The following is a 26,603-nucleotide window of genomic DNA, read 5'->3' on the forward strand; positions in this document are numbered from 1 at the left end:
TGCCAGAGAGAGAAAAGTGGGTTTCCCTTTGTAGGAGTTGAGATTTTCTGAGTGATCTTATGGAAGCCATTACGGCTATAAAAAGGGGAATTAAGGATGTGTCTAGGGCACTAGGCACTTGTTTGTAGACATAATTTTTTCTTAAAGTATTTTACAGTGAATTCATAGTTTTAACCTTTATATTTGTGCATCAACGCAGCTTAATTCTGTTACTCTTTTGGAAAGAAAGTGCAAACCGTGTACAATTGGTCGAGATATGGAATGGGATTATGGGAATCACAGGCGAAATCAAGCACAGGCGCCATGCAACTCACATCTCGTGTTCTAGTTGGAGTTCAGTAGTTGGAGCTGGACTCCGACTGCAGACGAGCCATGGATCGTTCCCCTACTACAACAAGTTTTACTACGATAATGTCGGCTCCGGTGATAGAGGGGTGAGTGCTCATGTTAGTGTTTATAGTCATCGCTAGATGGTACATTGATCTATTTGTAAACTTTGTTATTTTTTGGGCTCTTTGTACTGCAATTGATGATTTTTAATCGAAGTGTTGGTATTTTCACAAAAAAAAATATAAAAATAAATAAAGTAGTGATTGAGCAATTTATTTGTTGCCAAAGTTCGAAAGAAGTGCAGGTTAATTGACATTCTTACGCATGGCACTCGACTAGTCTGTGAAAAGATTATGGTGGGCCGGACTCGTCCAGCACATCTGCCCAAGAATCAGTTCGGCGTAGCTCACTCACCATATGTTGGGATATGGAATAGGAGTCTCGTACGGATTCGATCGTGCTCAGCTGATTTTGCCCGCGGCTTCCAACTGACATCGTCCCGTGTTCGAGTCGGAGGCGAACTCCGTAGGCAGATCGACTCGGGATGGATCGCTCCATCGATATATATGCATATGTACCGCCGCTCTGCAATTCTACATCCATCCATTGATCCATCGATTCATCACCGGGACACAGCTGCCTGCATACCATACGACGACGCATCCAATTCGCTTGCTGCCGCGAACCCAGTTGATCGACGAACACACATTCACCGACCATGGACTTCGTCGCCGGAACCAGCCATCTCCTCACCACGGAGATGACGACGACGACGCTGCCACTCTACGTCCCTTCCGCCGCTGACCAGCAGCAACTGCCCAATGATGAGGCCATGCCCCTCACCATGGTGCCGTTCGTGCCGTCGCCCCAGCCCATAAACGCCGTCCCGCTCTCCGCCGTCGCTCCGAAGAAGGCGAAGATCGCTCCCGCCGTCGTCCACGCCGAGCCGCCGTGGCTACGCAGTGGGCTGCTCCCGCACCTGAGACTCCGCTTCGATCTGCCGGTGCACTTCATCGCCGAGAAGACAGTGACCGGCACCGACCTGGACGGGCACCAGAACCGGTTCCGTCTGCCGAACGAGGGCGTCATGCGCAACCTCCGGCCCATGCTCTCCCCTCTGGAGCGCAAGGCAGCTAGCCTCCTGCACGAGGAATGCCCACGACCACCAAAACTGCCGAAGAAGACGCCCAAGGTCCCAGGGGAGAAGCGGACCAAGCGACAGGGGAAGAAGCACGGCGGGCTTCCTGTGCTCGTGGTCGAGCCCTGCGCCGGCATCAGGGAGCTGCAGCTGTCGCGGTGGGATAGCAGCGCCGGCACCGTTATCAAGGGAGAAGGGTACATGGACTTCATCAACAGAAGCGGCTTCAAGGTCGGCGATGTTGTCGAGATATGGGCCTTCAAGGAGACCTGCTTTCGTCTCTTTGGCATCGACATGTGCCACGAAAGCCCTTTGTATCTTTTGATCACCAAGAAACAGTAGATATCCATGGTACAACGCTTGTTTCATACGGAGAGGAAGTACGTAGTGCTGTATTAGTACAAGACATCTAATTTCTTGGAATGGTAGATTGACATGTTGTCATGGCCTTTTGTTATGTACAACTTGTTCGTACCTTATTATTTTCTTAGTATTGCAACAGGTTCATACATTAGCATAATCAAACATGATTTTCTCACATCGCTGAGACTTATTGAGTACGAAGTCACTGCAGTATGGCTATCAGAAAAGAGGCTCAGCCGAACATTATAAGCTACTCCTAGAGAAGTCGGGATGCAACTATATAGGCGCTTGTTTCGACACTTGCAACAGAAATTATCAAGTGCCATATAGTACTCCAGTTTATCCAAATAACAAACCCTCGATGTATTTGAGTTTTGGAGGGGGTGTACTGAAACAGAAAACCATCACCTACCCCGCTAGTTCGGAGAGGAAACACTAGAAGACACACCTCAATTAGTTTTTCTTTAAATTTAGATCTACATCTAAGGTAGATCCCTTTTTTATATGTATGTACTTGTTCGTACATAAGTTGAGATTTATTGAGTGGCCTTATGTAAGCCCTTATGGGTATCAGAAAACACGACCGATGGAAAGGGAATTCGGGATGTGACTAGGCACTTATTTGGAGATTTTTTTCAAATTTTTTACAGTGAATTCATCTTTTTACCTTTATTTTTACATCCATCACACAAATTACCTCGATGAATGTTCTATAAAAATGGCCATCTATGTTTTTTTACCCGATTTTTCCCCGATGTAGTATTTGGCCCTAGATGGGATTGTTGGGTCGATGTGGCGTGAGACCAATGTGTAAACTCAAAGAGCGTCGTCAATGATCATGCAAATCCTTTATTCTCCATCTTCTACATTCCTCCTTGTTCTAGTGATGTGTTCAAATCTCGATCATCACCTCACACCGTTCCCAACAAACACGTATCAAAATGGAATAAATATTTCTTAACTGAAATAATCTACACAAAGTTTTAGTATAAATGCAAAATTAAATGATAAAAAACTGGAATTCACACAAAATAATGTGAAAGCTCATATCTCCAAGAGTAATACGAGTGTGCAGATGCTTACACTATATTTGTCCCCAAAATATATACTAGACTTTAGCATCCATTCTCTCCGATGGATATATGTGAAATAATATGGGAGATATAAAAGACAAGAACTAGTGCATGGCATTGTTTTGCGAGGGCGTACCTAGTGGAGAAATGGAGGCCGAGCTATATGTAGCTCTTTATTTTTGAAAAATCAAAATCATATTTGAAGGTTTTCAAAAATTCTGCTAAAATTCTTGATGTTCCCAATAATGAAATCTATAAATGTGCAAATTCTCAATGTGAAATTAGGCTACACAAAAATAACAAATGTGTGAATCTGAGTATAGTGAATAGTGCATTTCAAAACTATAAAACTTATCAGATTTTTTAATTTGTGCGTAACCTAAAATACAAAGAATTTCACATTAAGATTTTGCATGCTTGTAGATTTTATCATTGCCTACATTTACAATTTTATTTCAGTTTTTTTTTTTAACTTTAAATATGATTTTTTATTTTTTAAATATAAAAATCTAATGTAGCTCGGTCTCCATTTACAATTTTCCTTAACGTAGTGCCCATTTTTAGTTATATCATTCATGCAGCCATGTAGTTGTGTAAGTATAGTTTCCAAATAATTAAGCCAACGAGCAACATCCTTTTGAGACACGTGTGCCTAATTTTCTCCGACATGCTATCCCTGTCATCATGTGTTGATGCATAATTTGGAGACGATTAGTTTAGTCCCTAACCCTAACCTGCCCTTCCCTCCCGCGGTGCTACCTAGGGCGCCGACGGGGGCTCAAATCCCATCGCCTCCATCCCCTCCCTCCCTCGAACTCCCTCCCACCGATGCCGTCAGCGTCGGTAATAACCCACAAGTATAGGGGATCGCAACAGTCTTCGAGGGAAGTAAAACCAAATTTATTGATTCGACACAAGGGGAGACAAAGAATACTTATAAGCCTTAACAACTGAGTTGTCAATTCAGCTGCACCTGGAAAAGCACTAGTAACAGGGGTGATGTGAAAGCAGCAGTAATATGAGAGCAATAGTAACAGTAACACAACAGCAGTAGCAGTAACACAGAGGCAATGTTACCAGAAAATAGTTGATACTACTTCTAATGGCATATAGGACCGAGTGAGTATTTGATGATGAAAGATGGACCGGGGTTCCCAGCTATCTACACTAGTGGTAACTCTCCAATAACAAGTGTTGGATGAACAAATTACAGTTGGGCAATTGATAGGATTGTAATAGCATTAAGACAGAACATCCAGTCTATTAATCATGTAGGCATGTTTTCCATATATAGTCACACGTGCTCGCAATGAGAAACTTGCATAACATCTTTTGTCCTACCAGCCGGTGGCAGCCGGGCCTCAAGGGAATCTACTGGTAATTAAGATACTCCTTTTAATAGAGCACCGGAGCAAAGCATTAACACTTGGTGAAAACATGGGATCCTCATATCTAAGCCATCCCCTCCAGTTATCCCAGTTGCTGTCACTCTGGGGCCTCGGGTTCCGGACATAGACATGTGCAAACAACTTGTAGATACAATCTAAGCAAATAATTATAGATCTTAAATCTAAGATCATGTCACTCGTGCACTAGTGACAAGCATTAAACACAACAAGGTTGCAGCAACAATAACTTTACAAACTTATATAGATAGACTGATCATAATGTAACAATTCATCAGATCCCAACAAACACAACACCGATTACATCAGATGGATCTCAATCATGTAAAGCAGCTCATGAGATCATTGTATTGAAATACATGGGAGAGAGTACCAACTAGCTACTACTAGAACACGTAGTCCATGGGGGAACTACTCGCGGAGCATGATGGAGGCGGTGGCATCGATGGAGAAGGCTCCGGGGGTCGATCCTCGTCCCGGCAGGGTGCCGAAACAGGAACTTCTGACCCCCTGATGTCTACGGGAGCTTCTATTCTTGTAGACAGTGTTGGGCCTCCAAGAGCAGAGGTTTGTAGAACAGCAGCAGTTTTCCCTTAAGTGGATCACCCAAGGTTTATCGAACTCAGGGAGGAAGAGGTCAAAGATATCCCTCTCATGCAACCACCGCAACCACAAAGCAAGAAGTCTCTTGTGTCCCCAACACACCTAATAGGTGCACTAGTTCGGCGAAGAGATAGTGAAATACAGGTGGTATGAATGAATATGAGCAGATAGTAACGGCGTGTAGTTGATGGTGGTAATATGGTAGCGATAGTAACGCAGCGAGTAGTAACGCAAGAAAACGAGTAAACAAGCAGCGATAGCGATATTTAGGAATAAGGCCTAGGGATTAGACTTTCACTAGTGGACACTCTCAACATTGATCACATAACAGAATAGATAAATGCATACTCTACACTCTTGTTGGATGATGAACACATTGCGTAGGATTACACGAACCCTCAATGCCGGAGTTAACAAGCTCCACAATTCAATGTTCATATTTAAATAACCTTAGAGTGCAAGAAAGATCAACACGACTAAACCAAGTACTAACACAGACATGCACACTCGTCACCTTCACACTATGTAGGAGGAATAGATCATATCAATACTATCATAGCAATAGTTAACTTCACAATCTACAAGAGATCATGATCATAGCATACGCCAAGTACTAACACGGATGCACACACTGTCACCATTACACCGTGTAGGAGGAATAAAACTACTTTAATAACACATCACTAGAGTAGCACATAGATAAATTGTGATACAAAACACATTGCAATCATAAAGAGATATAAATAAGCACTTCACTATGCCATTCATAACAGTGAGTAAGTATTCTGTGAAATATAGCCTAAGAGACCCACACGGTGCACACACTCGTCACCTTTACACACGTGGGACAAGGAGTCTCCGGAGATCACATAAGTAAAACTCACTTGACTAGCATAGTGACATCTAGATTACAAGCATCATCATATGAATCTCAATCATGTAAGGCAGCTCATGAGATTATTGTATTGAAGTACATAGGAGAGAGATGAACCACATAGCTACCGGTACAGCCCCGAGCCTCGATGGAGAACTACTCCTCCTCATGGGAGCAAGCAGCGGTGATGAAGATGGCGGTGGAGATGGCAGCGGTGTCGATGGAGAAGCCTTCGGGGCACTTCCCCGCTCCGGCAGGGTGCCGGAACGGAGACTCCTGTCCCCCGGATCTTGGCTTCGCGATGGCGGCGGCTCCGGAAGGTTTTCCGTATCGTGGTTTTTCGCCTCGGGGTTTTCGCGACGGAGGCTTTAAATAGGCGGAAGGGCAGCCTCGGAGGGGGCTCGGGGGCCCACACCATAGGGCGGCGCGGCCCCCCTCCGGCCGCGCCAGGTGTGGTGTGGGGCCCCCGGGGCTTCCCTCGGCGGCTCTCGGGTGTTCGGAAGGCTCCGGGAAAAATAGGGACCTGGGTCTTGATTTCGTCCAATTCCGAGAATATTTCGTTACTAGGATTTCTGAAACCAAAAACAGCGAACAACAGAATCGGCTCTTCGGCATCTTGTTAATAGGTTAGTTCCAGAAAATGCACGAATATGACATAAAGTGTGCATAAAACATGTAGGTATCATCAATAATATGGCATGTAACATAAGAAATTATCGATACGCCGGAGGCGTATCAGCATCCCCAAGCTTAGTTCTGCTCGTCCCGAGCGAGTAAAACGATAACAAAGATAATTTCTGAAGTGACATACCATCATAACCTTGATCATACTATTTGTAAACATATGTAATGAATGCAGCGATCAAAACAATGGTAATGACATGAGTAAACAAGTGAATCATAAAGCAAAGACTTTTCATGAATAGTACTTCAAGACAAGCATCAATAAGTCTTGCATAAGAGTTAACTCATAAAGCAATAAATCAAAGTAAAGGTATTGAAGCAACACAAAGGAAGATTAAGTTTCAGCGGTTGCTTTCAACTTGTAACATGTATATCTCATGGATAGTTGTCAACATAGAGTAATATAACAAGTACAATATGCAAATATGTAGGAATTAATGCACGGTTCACACAAGTGTTTGCTTCTTGAGGTGGAGAGAGATAGGTGAACCGACTCAACATAAAAGTAAAGAGAATGGTCCTTCAAAGAGGAAAGCATCGATTGCTATATTTGTGCTAGAGCTTTTATTTTGAAAACATGAAACAATTTTGTCAACGGTAGTAATAAAGCATATGAGTTATGTAAATTATATCTTACAAGTTGCAAGCCTCATGCATAGTGTACTAATAGTGCCCGCACCTTGTCCTAATTAGCTTGGGTTAACACTCGATCATCATTGCATAACATATGTTTCAACCAAGTGTCACAAAGGGGTACCTCTATGCCGCTCGTACAAGGGTCTAAGGAGAAAGTTCGCATTGGATTTCTCGCTTTTGATCATTCTTCAACTTAGACACCCATACCGGGACAACATAGACAACGTGATAATGGACTCCTCTTTTAATGCTTAAGCATTCAACAACAACTAATATTCTCATAAGAGATTGAGGTTTTATGTCCAAACTGAAACTTCCACCATGATTCATGGCTTTAGTTAGCGGCCCAATGTTCTTCTCTAACGAGTATGCATACTCAAACCATTTGATTGTGAAAACCGCCCTTACTTCGGACAAGACGAACATGCATAGCAACTCACATGATATTCAACAAAGAGTTGATGGCGTCCCCTGAAACATGGTTATCGCACAACAAGCAACTTAATAAGAGATAAAGTGCATAAGTACATATTCAATACCACAATAGTTTTTAAGCTATTTGTCCCATGAGCTATATATTGCAAAGGTGAATGATGGAATTTTAAAGGTAGCACTCAAGCAATTTACTTTGGAATGGCGGATAAATACCATGTAGTAGGTAGGTATGGTGGACACAAATGGCATAGTGGTTGGTTCAAGAATTTTGGATGCATGAGAAGTATTCCCTCTCGATACAAGGTTTAGGCTAGCAAGGTTATTTGAAACAAACACAAGGATGAACGGTACAGACAAAACTCACATAAAAGACACATTGTAAACATTATAAGACTCCACACCGTCTTCCTTGTTGTTCAAAACTCAATACTAGATGTTATCTAGACTCTAGAGAAACCAAATATGCAAACCAAATTAGCAAGCTCTAAGTGTTTCTTCATTAATGGGTGCAAAGTATATGATGCAAGAGCTTAAACATGAGCACAACAATTGCCAAGTATCACATTATCCAAGACATTTTACCAATTACTACATGTAGCATTTCCCGTTACCAACCATATAACAATTAACGAAGCAGTTTCAACCTTCGCCATGAACATTAAAAGTAAATCTAAGAACACATGTGTTCATATGCAACAGTGGAGCGTGTCTCTCTCCCACACAAGCATGTATTTATTCAGAGAATGAAAATAACAAAATGAAAATAAAAGCACACAGACGCTCCAAGTAAAGTACATAAGATGTGACCGAATAAAAATATAGTTTCAAGAGAAGGAACCTGATAATTTTGTCGATGAAGAAGGGGATGCCTTGGGCATCCCCAAGCTTAGATGCTTGAGTCTTCTTGAAATATGCAGGGATGAACCACCGGGGCATCCCCAAGCTTAGACTTTTCACTCTTCTTGATCATATTGCATCATACTCCTCTCTTGATCCTTGAAAACTTCCTCCACACCAAACTCGAAACAACTCATTAGAGGGTTAGTGCACAATAAAAATTAACATGTTCAGAGGTGACACAATCATTCTTAACACTTCTGGACATTGCATAAAGCTACTGGACATTAATGGATCAAAGAAATTCATCCAACATAGCAAAAGAGGCAATGCGAAATAAAAGGCAGAATCTGTCAAAACAGAACAGTCCGTAAAGATGGATTTTATTAGGCCACCAGACTTGCTCAAATGAAAATGCTCAAATTGAATGAAAGTTGCGTACATATCTGAGGATCATGCACGTAAATTGGCTTAATTTTCTGAGCTACCTACAGGGAGGTAGACCCAGATTCGTGACAGCAAAGAAATCTGGAACTGCGCAGTAATCCAAATCTAGTACTTACTTTACTATCAAAGACTTTACTTGGCACAACAAAACATAAAACTAAGATAAGGAGAGGTTGCTACAGTAGTAAACAACTTCCAAGACTCAAATACAAAATAAAAGTACTGTAGCAAAATAAACACATGGGTTATCTCCCAAGAAGTTCTTTCTTTATAGCCGTTAAGATGGGCTCAGCGAGTTTTAATGATGCACTCGCAAGAAATAGTATTTGAAGCAAAAGAGAGCATCAAGAGGCAAATTCAAAACACATTTAAGTCTAACATGCTTCCTATGAAGAGGCATCTTGTACACAAATGAATTCATGAAGAACAAAGTGACAAGCATAAGAGGATAAAACACGAGTAACTTCAAAAATTTCAGCTCATAGAGAGGTGTTTTAGTAACATGAAAATTTCTACAACCATATTTTCCTCTCTCATAATAACTTTCAGTAGCATCATGAGCAAACTCAACAATATAACTATCACATAAAGCATTCTTATCATGAGTCTCATGCAAAAAATTATTACTCTCCACATAAGCATAATCAATTTTATTGGTAATAGTGGGAGCAAATTCAACAAAGTAGCTATCATTATTATTCTCATCAAGTGTAGGAGGCATAGTATAATCACAACAAAATTTACTCTCCATAGTAGGTTGTACCAAAAGACCACTATTATAATCATCATAAATAGGAGGCAAAGTATCATCAAAGAAAATTTTCTCCTCAATGCTTGGGGACTAAAAAGATCATGAAAACCAGCTTCCCCAAGCTTAGAACTTTCTATATCATTATCAACAATGGTGTTCAAAGCGTTCATACTAATATTACTACCAAGCATGCAAATAAGATTTCATAGGTTTTTTAATTTTCGCATCAAACAATCCATGTTTTAAATCAGGAAATAGAATAAGAAGCTCATTGTTGTCCATTATGCCAAACTAGTGTAAACAAGAAACAAAAAGATGCAATTGCGGGATCTAAAGGAAATAGCTTCGAGCACAAACACAATGGCGCCGGAAAAGCATCGTTACCCGGAACCGGAGTATGAGTGCCTTTTTACCTTTCCTCCCCGGCAACGGCGCCGGAAAAGTGCTTGATGTCTACGGGAGCTTCTATTCTTGTAGACAGTGTTGGGCCTCCAAGAGCAGAGGTTTGTAGAACGAGCAGCAGTTTTCCTTAAGTGGATCACCCAAGGTTTATCGAACTCGGGGAGGAAGAGGTCAAAGATATCCCTCTCATGCAACCCCGCAACCACAAAGCAAGAAGTCTCTTGTGTCCCCAACACACCTAATAGGTGCACTAGTTCGGCGAAGAGATAGTGAAATACAGGTGGTATGAATGAATATGAGCAGTAGTAACGGCGTGTAGTTGATGGTGGTAATATGGTAGCGGTAGTAACGCATCGTAGTAACGCGATAAAAACAAGTAAACAAGCAAACGATAGCGATATTTAGGAACAAGGCCTAGGGATTAGACTTTCACTAGTGGACACTCTCAACATTGATCACATAACGAGAATAGATAAATGCATACTCTACACTCTTGTTGGATGATGAACACATTGCGTAGGATTACACGAACCCTCAATGCCGGAGTTAACAAGCTCCACAATTCAATGTTCATATTTAAATAACCTTAGAGTGCAAGAAAGATCAACACGACTAAACCAAGTACTAACACAGCATGCACACTCGTCACCTTCACACTATGTAGGAGGAATAGATCATATCAATACTATCATAGCAATAGTTAACTTCACAATCTACAAGAGATCATGATCATAGCATACGCCAAGTACTAACACGGATGCACACACCGTCACCATTACACCGTGTAGGAGGAATAAAACTACTTTAATAACACATCACTAGAGTAGCACATAGATAAATTGTGATACAAAACACATTGCAATCATAAAGAGATATAAATAAGCACTTCACTACGCCATTCATAACGAGTGAGTAAGTATTCTGTGAAATATAGCCTAAGAGACCCACACGGTGCACACACTGTCACCTTTACACACGTGGGACAAGGAGTCTCCGGAGATCACATAAGTAAAACTCACTTGACTAGCATAGTGACATCTAGATTACAAGCATCATCATATGAATCTCAATCATGTAAGGCAGCTCATGAGATTATTGTATTGAAGTACATATGAGAGAGATGAACCACATAGCTACCGGTACATGCCCCGAGCCTCGATGGAGAACTACTCCCTCCTCATGGGAGCAAGCAGCGGTGATGAAGATGGCGGTGGAGATGGCAGCGGTGTCGATGGAGAAGCCTTCCGGGGCACTTCCCCGCTCCGGCAGGGTGCCGAAACGGAGACTCCTGTCCCCGGCATCTTGGCTTCGCGATGGCGGCGGCTCCGGAAGGTTTTCCGTATCGTGGTTTTTCGCCTCGGGGTTTTCGCGACGGAGGCTTTAAATAGGCGGAAGGGCAGCCTCGGAGGGGCTCGGGGGCCCACACCATAGGGCGGCGCGGCCCCCTCCGGCCGCGCCGGGTGTGGTGTGGGGCCCCCGTGGCTCCCTCCGGCGGCTCTCGGGTGTTCGGAAGGCTCCGGGAAAAATAGGGACCCGGGTCTTGATTTCGTCCAATTCCGAGAATATTTCGTTACTAGGATTTCCGAAACCAAAAACAGCGTAGAAACACAGAATCGGCTCTTCGGCATCTTGTTAATAGGTTAGTTCCGGAAAATGCACGAATATGACATAAAGTGTGCATAAAACATGTAGGTATCATCAATAATATGGCATGGAACATAAGAAATTATCGATACGCCGGAGGCGTATCAGCATCCCCAAGCTTAGTTCTCGCTCGTCCCGAGCAGGTAAAACGATAACAAAGATAATTTACGAAGTGACATGCCATCATAACCTTGATCATACTATTTGTAAACATATGTAATGAATGCAGCGATCAAAACAATGGTAATGACATGAGTAAACAAGTGAATCATAAAGCAAAGACTTTTCATGAATAGTACTTCAAGACAAGCATCAATAAGTCTTGCATAAGAGTTAACTCATAAAGCAATAAATCAAAGTAAAGGTATTGAAGCAAAACAAAGGAAGATTAAGTTTCAGCGGTTGCTTTCAACTTGTAACATGTATATCTCATGGATAGTTGTCAACATAGAGTAATATAACAAGTACAATATGCAAATATGTAGGAATTAATGCACAGTTCACACAAGTGTTTGCTTCTTGAGGTGGAGAGAGATAGGTGAACTGACTCAACATAAAAGTAAAGAGAATGGTCCTTCAAAGAGGAAAGCATCGATTGCTATATTTGTGCTAGAGCTTTTATTTTGAAAACATGAAACAATTTTGTCAACGGTAGTAATAAAGCATATGAGTTATGTAAATTATATCTTACAAGTTGCAAGCCTCATGCATAGTGTACTAATAGTGCCCGCACCTTGTCCTAATTAGCTTGGGTTAACACCGATCATCATTGCATAACATATGTTTCAACCAAGTGTCACAAAGGGGTACCTCTATGCCGCCTTGTACAAGGGTCTAAGGAGAAAGTTCGCATTGGATTTCTCGCTTTTGATCATTCTTCAACTTAGACACCCATACCGGGACAACATAGACAACGGATAATGGACTCCTCTTTTAATGCTTAAGCATTCAACAACAGATTAATATTCTCATAAGAGATTGAGGTTTTATGTCCAAACTGAAACTTCCACCATGATTCATGGCTTTAGTTAGCGGCCCAATGTTCTTCTCTAACAGTATGCATACTCAAACCATTTGATTGTGAAAACCGCCCTTACTTCGGACAAGACGAACATGCATAGCAACTCACATGATATTCAACAAAGAGTTGATGGCGTCCCCGTAAACATGGTTATCGCACAACAAGCAACTTAATAAGAGATAAAGTGCATAAGTACATATTCAATACCACAATAGTTTTTAAGCTATTTGTCCCATGAGCTATATATTGCAAAGGTGAATGATGGAATTTTAAAGGTAGCACTCAAGCAATTTACTTTGGAATGGCGGATAAATACCATGTAGTAGGTAGGTATGGTGGACACAAATGGCATAGTGGTTGGTTCAAGGATTTTGGATGCATGAGAAGTATTCCCTCTCGATACAAGGTTTAGGCTAGCAAGGTTATTTGAAACAAACACAAGGATGAACGGTACAGCAAAACTCACATAAAAGACACATTGTAAACATTATAAGACTCCACACCGTCTTCCTTGTTGTTCAAAACTCAATACTAGATGTTATCTAGACTCTAGAGAAACCAAATATGCAAACCAAATTAGCAAGCTCTAAGTGTTTCTTCATTAATGGGTGCAAAGTATATGATGCAAGAGCTTAAACATGAGCACAACAATTGCCAAGTATCACATTATCCAAGACATTTTACCAATTACTACATGTAGCATTTCCCGTTTCCAACCATATAACAATTAACGAAGCAGTTTCAACCTTCGCCATGAACATTAAAAGTAAATCTAAGAACACATGTGTTCATATGCAACAGTGGAGCGTGTCTCTCTCCCACACAAGCATGTATTTATTCAGAGAATGAAAATAACAAAATGAAAATAAAAGCAACACAGACGCTCCAAGTAAAGTACATAAGATGTGACCGAATAAAAATATAGTTTCAAGAGAAGGAACCTGATAATTTTGTCGATGAAGAAGGGGATGCCTTGGGCATCCCCAAGCTTAGATGCTTGAGTCTTCTTGAAATATGCAGGGATGAACCACCGGGGCATCCCCAAGCTTAGACTTTTCACTCTTCTTGATCATATTGCATCATACTCCTCTCTTGATCCTTGAAAACTTCCTCCACACCAAACTCGAAACAACTCATTAGAGGGTTAGTGCACAATAAAAATTAACATGTTCAGAGGTGACACAATCATTCTTAACACTTCTGGACATTGCATAAAGCTAATGGACATTAATGGATCAAAGAAATTCATCCAACATAGCAAAAGAGGCAATGCGAAATAAAAGGCAGAATCTGTCAAAACAGAACAGTCCGTAAAGATGGATTTTATTAGGCCACCAGACTTGCTCAAATGAAAATGCTCAAATTGAATGAAAGTTGCGTACATATCTGAGGATCATGCACGTAAATTGGCTTAATTTTCTGAGCTACCTACAGGGAGGTAGACCCAGATTCGTGACAGCAAAGAAATCTGGAACTGCGCAGTAATCCAAATCTAGTACTTACTTTACTATCAAAGACTTTACTTGGCACAACAAAACATAAAACTAAGATAAGGAGAGGTTGCTACAGTAGTAAACAACTTCCAAGACTCAAATACAAAATAAAAGTACTGTAGCAAAATAAACACATGGGTTATCTCCCAAGAAGTTCTTTCTTTATAGCCGTTAAGATGGGCTCAGCAGTTTTAATGATGCACTCGCAAGAAATAGTATTTGAAGCAAAAGAGAGCATCAAGAGGCAAATTCAAAACACATTTAAGTCTAACATGCTTCCTATGAAGAGGCATCTTGTACACAAATGAATTCATGAAGAACAAAGTGACAAGCATAAGAGGATAAAACACGAGTAACTTCAAAAATTTCAGCTCATAGAGAGGTGTTTTAGTAACATGAAAATTTCTACAACCATATTTTCCTCTCTCATAATAACTTTCAGTAGCATCATGAGCAAACTCAACAATATAACTATCACATAAAGCATTCTTATCATGAGTCTCATGCAAAAAATTATTACTCTCCACATAAGCATAATCAATTTTATTGGTAATAGTGGGAGCAAATTCAACAAAGTAGCTATCATTATTATTCTCATCAAGTGTAGGAGGCATAGTATAATCACAACAAAATTTACTCTCCATAGTAGGTTGTACCAAAAGACCACTATTATAATCATCATAAATAGGAGGCAAAGTATCATCAAAGAAAATTTTCTCCTCAATGCTTGGGGGACTAAAAAGATCATGAAAACCAGACTTCCCCAAGCTTAGAACTTTCTATATCATTATCAACAATGGTGTTCAAAGCGTTCATACTAATATTACTACCAGCATGCAAATAAGATTTCATAGGTTTTTTAATTTTCGCATCAAACAATCCATGTTTTAAATCAGGAAATAGAATAAGAAGCTCATTGTTGTCCATTATGCCAAATTAGTGTAAACAAGAAACAAAAAGATGCAATTGCAGGATCTAAAGGAAATAGCTTCGAGCACAAACACAATGGCGCCAGAAAAGTACTTGTTACACTGGAACCGGAGTATGAGTGCCTTTTTACCTTTCCTCCCCGGCAACGGCGCCGAGAAAAGTGCTTGATGTCTACGGGAGCTTCTATTCCTGTAGACAGTGTTGGGCCTCCAAGAGCAGAGGTTTGTAGAACAGCAGCGAGTTTTCCCTTAAGTGGATCACCCAAGGTTTATCGAACTCAGGGAGGAAGAGGTCAAAGATATCCCTCTCATGCAACCCTGCAACCACAAAGCAAGAAGTCTCTTGTGTCCCCAACACACCTAATAGGTGCACTAGTTCGGCGAAGAGATAGTGAAATACAGGTGGTATGAATGAATATGAGCAGTAGTAACGGCGTGTAGTTGATGGTGGTAATATGGTAGCGAGTAGTAACGCAGCAGTAGTAACGCAGTAGAAACAAGTAAACAAGCAGCGATAGCGATATTTAGGAACAAGGCCTAGGGATTAGACTTTCACTAGTGGACACTCTCAACATTGATCACATAACAGTAATAGATAAATGCATACTCTACACTCTTGTTGGATGATGAACACATTGCGTAGGATTACACGAACCCTCAATGCCGGAGTTAACAAGCTCCACAATTCAATGTTCATATTTAAATAACCTTAGAGTGCAAGAAAGATCAACACGACTAAACCAAGTACTAACACAGCATGCACACTCGTCACCTTCACACTATGTAGGAGGAATAGATCATATCAATACTATCATAGCAATAGTTAACTTCACAATCTACAAGAGATCATGATCATAGCATACGCCAAGTACTAACACGGATGCACACACTTGTCACCATTACACCGTGTAGGAGGAATAAAACTACTTTAATAACACATCACTAGAGTAGCACATAGATAAATTGTGATACAAAACACATTGCAATCATAAAGAGATATAAATAAGCACTTCACTACGCCATTCATAACGAGTGAGTAAGTATTCCGTGAAATATAGCCTAAGAGACCCACACGGTGCACACACTCGTCACCTTTACACACGTGGGACAAGGAGTCTCCGGAGATCACATAAGTAAAACTCACTTGACTAGCATAGTGACATCTAGATTACAAGCATCATCATATGAATCTCAATCATGTAAGGCAGCTCATGAGATTATTGTATTGAAGTACATAGGAGAGAGATGAACCACATAGCTACCGGTACAGCCCCGAGCCTCGATGGAGAACTACTCCCTCCTCATGGGAGCAGCAGCGGTGATGAAGATGGCGGTGGAGATGGCAGCGGTGTCGATGGAGAAGCCTTCCGGGGCACTTCCCCGCTCCGGCAGGGTGCCGAAACGGAGACTCCTGTCCCCCGGATCTTGGCTTCGCGATGGCGGCGGCTCTGGAAGGTTTTCCGTATCGTGGTTTTTCGCCTCAGGGTTTTCGCGACGGAGGCTTTAAATAGGCGGAAGGGCAGCCTCGGAGGGGGCCTGGGGGGCCCACACCATAGGGCGGCGCGGCCCCCCCTCTGGCCGCGCCAGGGTGTGGTGTGGGGCCCCCAGGGCTTCCCTCTGGCGGCTCTCGGGTGTTCTGGAAGGCTCCGGGAAAAATAGGGACTTGGGTCTTGATTTCGTCCAATTCCGAGAATATTTCGTTACTAGGATTTCTGAAACCAAAAACAGCGAGAAAACAGAAGCGGCTCTTCGGCATCTTGTTAATAGGTTAGTTCCGGAAAATGCACGAATATGACCGATGGCGTGTATTTCACACGTTCGTTGGGCAACCCCAAGAGGAAGGTATGATGCGCACGAGCAGCAAGTTTTCCTCGAAAAGAAACCAAGGTTTATCGAACCGAGGAGGAGCCAAGAAGCACGTTGAAGGTTGATGGCGGCGGGATGTAGTGCGGCGCAACACCGGAGATTCCGGCGCCAACGTGGAACCTGCACAACACAACCAAAGTACTTTGCCCCAACGAAACGAGTGAGGTTGTCAATCTCACCGGCTTGCTGTAACAAAGGATTAACCGTATTGTGTGGAAGATGATTGTTTGCAGAGAAAATAGTAAAAACAAGTATTGCAGCAGATTTGTATTTCAGTATTAAAGAATGGACCGGGGTCCACAGCTCACTAGAGGTGTCTCTCCCATAAGATAAAAGCATGTTGGGTGAACAAATTACAGTCGGGCAATTGACAAATAGAGAGGGCATAACAATGCACATACATGACATGATAAGTATAGTGAGATTTAATTGGGCATTACGACAAAGTACATAGACCGCCATCCAACTGCATCTATGCCTAAAAAGTCCACCTTCAGGTTATCATCCGAACCCCCTCCAGCATTAAGTTGCTAAACAACAGACAATTGCATTAAGTATGGTGCGTAATGTAATCAACAACTACATCCTCGGACATAGCGCCAATGTTTTATCCCTAGTGGCAACAGCACAACACAACCTTAGAACTTTCGTCACTCGTCCTGGTGTCAATGCGGGCATGAACCCACTATCGAGCATAAGTACTCCCTCTTGGAGTTAAAAGTAAAAACTTGGCCGAGCCTCTACTAGAAACGGAGAGCATGCAAGATCATAAACAACACATGTGTAATAACTTGATAATTAACATGACATGGTATTCTCTATCCATCGGATCCCGACAAACACAACATATAGAATTACGGATAGATGATCTTGATCATGTTAGGCAGCTCACAAGATCCAACAATGAAGCACAATGAGGAGAAGACAACCATCTAGCTACTGCTATGGACCCATAGTCCAGGGGTGAACTACTCACTCATCACTCCGGAGGCGACCATGGCGGTGTAGAGTCCTCCGGGAGATGAATCCCCTCTCCGGCGGGGTGCCGGAGGAGATCTCCGTAATCCCCCGAGATGGGATCGGCGGCGGCGGCGTCTCCGGGAAGGTTTTCCGTATCGTGGTTTTTCGCATCGGGGGTTTCGCGACGGAGGCTTTAAGTAGGCGGAAGGGCAGAGTCGGGGCCGGACGAGGGGCCCACACCACAGGGCGGCGCGGGCCCCCTTGGCCGCGCCGCCATGTGGTCTGGCCACCTCGTGGCCCCACTTCGTATGCTCTTCGGTCTTCCGGAAGGTTCGTGGCGAAATAGGCCCTCGGGTCTTCGTTTCGTCCAATTCCGAGAATATTTCGTTACTAGGATTTCTGAAACCAAAAACAGCAGAAAACGAGAACCGGCACTTCGGCATCTTGTTAATAGGTTAGTTCCAGAAAATGCACGAATATGACATAAAGTGTGCATAAAACATGTAGGTATCATCAATAATATGGCATAGAACATAAGAAATTATCGATACGTCGGAGACGTATCAAGCATCCCCAAGCTTAGTTACGCTCGTCCCGAGCAGGTAAAACGATAACAAAGATAATTTCTGAAGTGATATGCCATCATAACCTTGATCATACTATTTGTAAACATATGTAGTGGATGCAGAGATCAAAACAATGGTAATGACATGAGAAAACAAGTGAATCATATAGCAAAGACTTTTCATGAATAGTACTTCAAGACAAGTATTAATAAGTCTTGCATAAGAGTTAACTCATAAAGCAATAAATCAAAGTAAAGGTATTGAAGCAACACAAAGGAAGATTAAGTTTCAGCGGTTGCTTTCAACTTGTAACATGTATATCTCATGGATAATTGTCAACATAGAGTAATATAACAAGTACAATATGCAAGTATGTAGGAATCAATGCACAGTTCACACAAGTGTTTGCTTCTTGAGGTGGAGAGAGATAGGTGAACCGACTCAACATAAAAGTAAAAAGAATGGTCCTTCAAAGAGGAAAGCATCGATTGCTATATTTGTGCTAGAGCTTTTATTTTGAAAACATGAAACAATTTTGTCAACGGTAGTAATAAAGCATATGAGTTATGTAAATTATATCTTACAAGTTGCAAGCCTCATGCATAGTATACTAATAGTGCCCGCACCTTGTCCTAATTAGCTTGGACTATCGGATCATCGCAATGCACATGTTTTAACCAAGTGTCACAATGGGGTACCTCCATGCCGCTTGTACAAGGGTCTAAGGAGAAAGTTCGCATTGGATTTCTCGCTTTTGATTATTCTCAACTTAGACATCCATACCGGGACAACATGGACAACAGATAATGGACTCCTCTTTAATGCATAAGCATGTGGCAACAATTATTATTCTCATATGAGATTGAGGATATATGTCCAAAACGAAACTTCCACCATGAATCATGGCTTTAGTTAGCGGCCCAAAGTTCTTCTCTAACAATATGCATGCTCCAACCATGAAGGTGGTAGATCTCTCTTACTTCGGACAAGACGGACATGCATAGCAACTCACATGATATCCAACAAAGAATAGTTGATGGCGTCCCCGTAAACATGGTTATCGCTCAACAAGCAACTTAATAAGAGATAAAGTGCATAAGTACATATTCAATACCACAATAGTTTTTAAGCTATTTGTCCCATGAGCTATATATTGCAAAGGTGAATGATGGAATTTTAAAGGTAGCACTCAAGCAATTTACTTTGGAATGGCGGATAAATACCATGTAGTAGGTAGGTATGGTGGACACAAATGGCATAGTGGTTGGCTCAAGGATTTTGGAATGCATGAGAAGTATTCCCTCTCGATACAAGGTTTAGGCTAGCAAGGTTATTTGAAACAAACACAAGGATGAACGGTACAGCAAAACTCACATAAAAGACATATGGTAAACATTATAAGACTCCATACCGTCTTCCTTGTTGTTCAAAACTCAATACTAGATGTTATCTAGACTCTAGAGAAACTAAATATGCAAACCAAATTAGCAAGCTCTAAGTATTTCTTCATTAATGGGTGCAAAGTATATGATGCAAGAGCTTAAACATGAGCACAACAATTGCCAAGTATCAAATTATCCAAGACATTTTAGAGTTACTACATGTATCATTTTCCAATTCCAACCATATAACAATTTAACGAAGAAGAAACTTCGCCATGAATACTATGAGTAGAGCCTAAGGACATATTTGTCCATATGCTACAGCGGAGCGTGTCTCTCTCCCACAAAGTGAATGCTAGGATCCATTTTATTCAAACAAAACAAAAACAAAAACAAACCGACGCTCCAAGCAAAGTACATAAGATGTGACGGAATAAAAATATAGTTTCAGGGGAGGAACCTGATAATGTTGTCGATGAAGAAGGGGATGCCTTGGGCATCCCCAAGCTTAGACGCTTGAGTCTTCTTATAATATGCAGGGGTGAACCACCGGGGCATCCCCAAGCTTAGAGCTTTCACTCTCCTTGATCATATTGCATCATACTCCTCTCTTGATCCTTGAAAACTTCCTCCACACCAAACTCGAAACAACTCATTAGAGGGTTAGTGCACCATAAAAATTAACATGTTCAGAGGTGACACAATCATTCTTAACACTTCTGGACATTGCATAAAGCTACTGGACATTAGTGGATCAAAGAAATTCATCCAACATAGCAAAAGAGGCAATGCGAAATAAAAGACAGAATCTGTCAAAACAGAACAGTCCGTAAAGATGGATTTTATTAGGCCACCAGACTTGCTCAAACGAAAATGCTCAAATTGAATGAAAGTTGCGTACATATCTGAGGATCATGCTCGTAAATTGGCTTAATTTTCTGAGCCACCTACAGGGAGGTAGACCCAGATTCGTGACAGCAAAGAAATCTGGAACTGCGCAGTAATCCAAATCTAGTACTTACTTTTCTATCAAAGACTTTACTTGGCACAACAAAACTTAAAACTAAGATAAGGAGAGGTTGCTACAGTAGTAAACAACTTCCAAGACACAAATATAAAACAAAAATACTGTAGTAAAAACATGAGTTGTCTCCCATAAGCGCTTTTCTTTAACGCCTTTCAGCTAGGCGCAGAAAGTGTAACTCAAGTGTTATCAACGGGTGGTGCGTCAACCTTACCTTGGGCTTTACCCTTACCTTTCTTATTGTTTTTCCTTCCCTTTGGTTTAGGGAATATATGATTTCCCCCTGGCATAGAGGTGAATTTCAGAGTGCCTTTTCCCACATCAATGACTGCTCCCAATAGTTTCAACAGGGATCTCCCGAGTATGATTTTTCCTGTTTCAATAACAAGATAATCAATGGATATTGTTCTTCCAAGAATGGTTGTATGCACACCTGCGGCTATTCCCTTAGGAATTATAATAGAGTTATCAATGAGAGTTATTTCTTCTCCTCCTTCATCGACTCCCCAAAGTTTCAAAGATTTATAAATGCTTTCAGGCATAAGGCAAAATTCATACATAATATCACAGTAAGCATGAAGAGTTCGATCACCGATAACAATTTTAACAGCAGGATCCCTCAATGAAAGTTCAGAGTTCACTAAAACTTGGTCAAGACGGTTACGAATGTATCCATAATTTTCATTTAAGCGAGATGCACTTGTCTCAAGAGTATTTAATCTATTATGAATGCTGATAAGGGCTGAATCAAAATTATTAGCTGAATCATGTGATGCAACCAACTTCTTTATGGCATTAAAAGCTTGATCCCCATTGCAATGGAGGAAATCTCCTCCCACTAAAGTATCCAAAGCATATATATAGCGAACCATAAGACCAAAATAAAAATTACTAAGGAGCAAACTTAGAGTCATTTGAGGTTCAGTTTCACGATAAGAAGTAAACATTCTAGACCAAGCATCCTTAAAACTCTCCTCATCCCCTTGTTTAAAAGTGAAAACTAATTCTTCAGGCGAAGAAGTAACAGGTTCAGAGCTAGACATGGTAACAAAAGTAACTAAATATTTTTTTGTATTTTTAATATAGAGTGCAAGACAGTAAATAAAGCAAACTAGATAAAGTAAATGCAAGTAAACTAATTTTTTTGTGTTTTTGATATAGCAAACAAGACAGTAAATAAAGTAAAGCTAGCAACTAATTTTTTTGTGTTTTGATATAATGCAGCAAACAAAGTAGTAAATAAAATAAAGCAAGACAAAAACAAAGTAAAGAGATTGAGAAGTGGAGACTCCCCTTGCAGCGTGTCTTGATCTCCCCGGCAACGGCGCCGGAAAAAGAGCTTGATGGCGTGTATTTCACACGTTCGTTGGGCAACCCCAAGAGGAAGGTATGATGCGCACAGCAGCAAGTTTTCCCTCGTAAAGAAACCAAGGTTTATCGAACCAGGAGGAGCCAAGAAGCACGTTGAAGGTTGATGGCGGCGGGATGTAGTGCGGCGCAACACCGGAGATTCCGGCGCCAACGTGGAACCTGCACAACACAACCAAAGTACTTTGCCCCAACGAAACGAGTGAGGTTGTCAATCTCACCGGCTTGCTGTAACAAAGGATTAACCGTATTGTGTGGAAGATGATTGTTTGCAGAGAAAATAGTAAAAACAAGTATTGCAGCAGATTTGTATTTCAGTATTAAAGAATGGACCGGGGTCCACGAGTTCACTAGAGGTGTCTCTCCCATAAGATAAAAGCATGTTGGGTGAACAAATTACAGTCGGGCAATTGACAAATAGAGAGGGCATAACAATGCACATACATGACATGATAAGTATAGTGAGATTTAATTGGGCATTACGACAAAGTACATAGACCGCCATCCAACCGCATCTATGCCTAAAAAGTCCACCTTCGAGGTTATCATCCGAACCCCTCCGAGTATTAAGTTGCTAAACAACGGACAATTGCATTAAGTATGATGCGTAATGTAATCAACAACTACATCCTCGGACATAGCGCCAATGTTTTATCCCTAGTGGCAACAGCACAACACAACCTTAGAACTTTCGTCACTCGTCCCGGTGTCAATGCGGGCATGAACCCACTATCGAGCATAAGTACTCCCTCTTGGAGTTAAAAGTAAAAACTTGGCCGAGCCTCTACTAGAAACGGAGAGCATGCAAGATCATAAACAACACATGTGTAATAACTTGATAATTAACATGACATGGTATTCTCTATCCATCGGATCCCGACAAACACAACATATAGAATTACGGATAGATGATCTTGATCATGTTAGGCAGCTCACAAGATCCAACAATGAAGCACAATGAGGAGAAGACAACCATCTAGCTACTGCTATGGACCCATAGTCCAGGGGTGAACTACTCACTCATCACTCCGGAGGCGACCATGGCGGTGTAGAGTCCTCCGGGAGATGAATCCCCTCTCCGGCAGGGTGCCGGAGGAGATCTCCAGAATCCCCCGAGGTGGGATCGGCGGCGGCGGCGTCTCTGGAAGGTTTTCCGTATCGTGGTTTTTCGCATCGTGGGTTTCGCGACGGGGGCTTTAAGTAGGCGGAAGGGCAGAGTCGGGGGCCGGACGAGGGGCCCACACCACGGGCGGCGCGGGCCCCCTTGGCCGCGCCACCATGTGGTCCGGCCACCTCGTGGCCCCACTTCGTATGCTCTTCGGTCTTCCGGAAGGTTCGTGGCGAAATAGGCCCCTGGGTCTTCGTTTCGTCCAATTCTGAGAATATTTCGTTACTAGGATTTCTGAAACCAAAAACAGCGAGAAAACGGAAACTGGCACTTCGGCATCTTGTTAATAGGTTAGTTCCAGAAAATGCACGAATATGACATAAAGTGTGCATAAAACATGTAGGTATCATCAATAATATGGCATAGAACATAAGAAATTATCGATACGTCGGAGACGTATCAATGACATAAAGTGTGCATAAAACATGTAGGTATCATCAATAATATGGCATGGAACATAAGAAATTATCGATACGCCGGAGGCGTATCACCCCCGAAACTAGGTTTCGCGATGGCGGCGGCGCTCCGGGAGTTCTTCTGGAATATGATCGATCTCTCTCGGGTTTTCGCGTCGTGGGGGTATAAATAGGCAAAGGGGCGATGTCGGTGGAGTCCCGAGGTGGGCTCCCCACACCCCGGCGTGCCTATGGGCCTGGCCGCGCCGCCCTATGGGGAGGAGGCTGTGGGCCTCCCCTGGCTTGCCCTTCTGGCTCCGTGTGTCCCTCGGAAAAATAGGAGGTTTGGCTTTTGTTTTGTCGAATTCTGAGAATATTGCCCGAACATCTTTCCTGGAACCAAAAACAGCAGAAAACAGGAACTGGCACTTCGGCATCTTATTAATAGGTTAGTCCCAGAAAATGTATAATAATTATATATAATGTATATAAAACATGTGACAATGATACATAAAACAAGCATGAAACATCAGAAATTATAGATACGTTTGAGACGTATCAGTCGGCCGAGGTGTCGGCGCCCCCTGGTACCTAAGGTGATGGGGGTGGGGTATTGCGGCGGTTTTCGTCGAAGATGCGGCTGGGGAAGTGTCTACGAGATGGCCGTGGGCGGCGGTCGGTGCGGCGTTCCTCGGCCATGAGGCGGCTGTCTCGTCCGGCGATGGAGGCATGCTGCAGGCCTAGGTCTCCCGCCTAGGCCCTCCGTACTGTTACGATGTGGTAGGGCCTGGGGCGGTGCGGCTTGTGGTGGGGTGCGGTGGATGCCTGCTGCTAGGGCAACGACAGATCTCGGTGGTTGCTGCCAGCGATGACCTTGATGGTTGTTGCCGGCGGCGCTTAGGCCATGGCTTGATCTAGGCCCAGATGGGCTTGGCGGGCTGCGGTCTCGCACCTGTCGAGGGCTTTTGCATGGCCTACTGGCTCCCGCGCACATCACAGGGTCGTTTGTTCTCTGCCGACTTTCAAGTGAGACGGACGACGAGGATGGCCGGTTGCGTGGGGGTCGGCCTAAATAATGGCGGCGGTCCCAGGGTTTGTCGCATGCCAAGACGAAGATCTTCCTGATGCATGTCCTACTGGATTTGGCTGGAGCGTTGAGTACCAGAAGGCTCCATCGGCGAATGTAATAGTGCACCTTATGCCTGGAGTTTGCTGGATCGGGTGGTATTTGGTTGTGTGCATCCATGCTTTTATTCTGACCATTTGGTTCTAGAGGGAGCGACAAGAAGCTCTATTCTATGTTGCCATCAGATGCCATTCTAGTCCATGGTGAAACCAGAGGCGGAGAACATCAAGAAGGCCGAGTTTGAGGACTAACAATGGAGGATCGAGTCGCTGTGATGTTGAGGGACTTGCTTGGTGTTCTGGGTTCGCAGCATCAGTAAGCAAGTGGGAGCGGCAACACAGGTAAGTTCAGAGTCTTACCTTTCAGGGTGAAAATCCAAAGTCTGGCCTTAATTGGTTATGACTAGCAATGTCCGTGTTGAAAGCATTATTTTGAGAGCAGGAAGTACCTTTAGGGAGAAAACCTAATATCCTTTGATCGGGCGACGGTGAGGCTTGTGCATTGTTTCTTTTTGAAAGGTCTCGCTTTTGGAGTATATTGAGTTCAAGTGTTGTCTTGATGGTGGAGGTATTGTTTATAGCGCTTGAATACCGTAACGAACTTAGTATTTTTCTTTTTTTCTTTTTTAGATGTGTGCATCCGTACTACCGTAAGGGTATTGCGTTGTTGTAATTTGTATCTCCCAATATTAATATATTCTCTTTATAAAAAAAGTAAATATTGTTTTTGTTGCCACGATCCGAACGAAGTGCAGGTTATTTGGCATTCGTTGCCACGCACGGCACTCCACTAGTCTTTTAAAAATGATGATGGGCCGGAATCGTCCAGCATATCCGCCCTACTATCAGTTCGGGCTAGCCCATTTTCCATATATTGGGATGTGGAAGAGGAGTCTCATATTCCACTAAAAAAACAAAAAAACAAAAAAAGGAAAAGGAATCTCATACGGACTCGATGGCGCTCAGCTGGCTATGCCAGAGGCTTCAAAGTGGATGACATCTCGTGTTCAGTGTTCTAGTCGGAGGCGAGCTCCGGATGGAGATGGACACGGAATGGAGATATATATTGCGGCGCTCTCCTCCTCTGCCTCCATCCATTGTTCCTTCGATCAATCGCGAAAGCCGCCTGCATACCATACGAGATACGCCACGCATCTAGCTCGCCTGCGTCGCGAGGCAAGTCGATCGACTATGTGCTCCGTCGCCGGAACCAGCCATCTCCTTACCACGACAACGGCGCCTCACCACGCAGGATCTAACCGGCCGCGCGCGGAGATGACGACGACGCTGGCTCTCTACGACCCTTCTGCTGCAGACCGGCAACGGGCCAATGACGAGGCCATCATCGCCCAGGCGTCCTCCCGAGTTCTGGTGCCGTTCGTGCCATCGCGCGAGCCGATAAACGCCGTCCCTCTCTCCGCCGTCGCCCCCAAGAAGGCGAAGATGGCTACCGCCATCGTCCACGCCGAGCCCCCGTGGCTACGCAGTGAGCTGCTCCCGCACCTGAGGCTCCGCTTCGACCTGCCGGTGCACTTCATCGCCGAGAAGACCGTGACCGGCACCGACCTGGACGGGCACCAGAACCGCTTCCGTCTGCCGAACGAGGGCGTCATGCGCAACCTCCGGCCCATGCTCTCCCCTCTGGAGCGCAAGGCCGCCAGCCTCCTGCATGAGCAGTGCCCA

The sequence above is a fragment of the Lolium rigidum genome, chromosome 4 (assembly GCF_022539505.1).
Source record: "Lolium rigidum isolate FL_2022 chromosome 4, APGP_CSIRO_Lrig_0.1, whole genome shotgun sequence".
Classification (NCBI taxonomy): Eukaryota; Viridiplantae; Streptophyta; class Magnoliopsida; order Poales; family Poaceae; genus Lolium; species Lolium rigidum.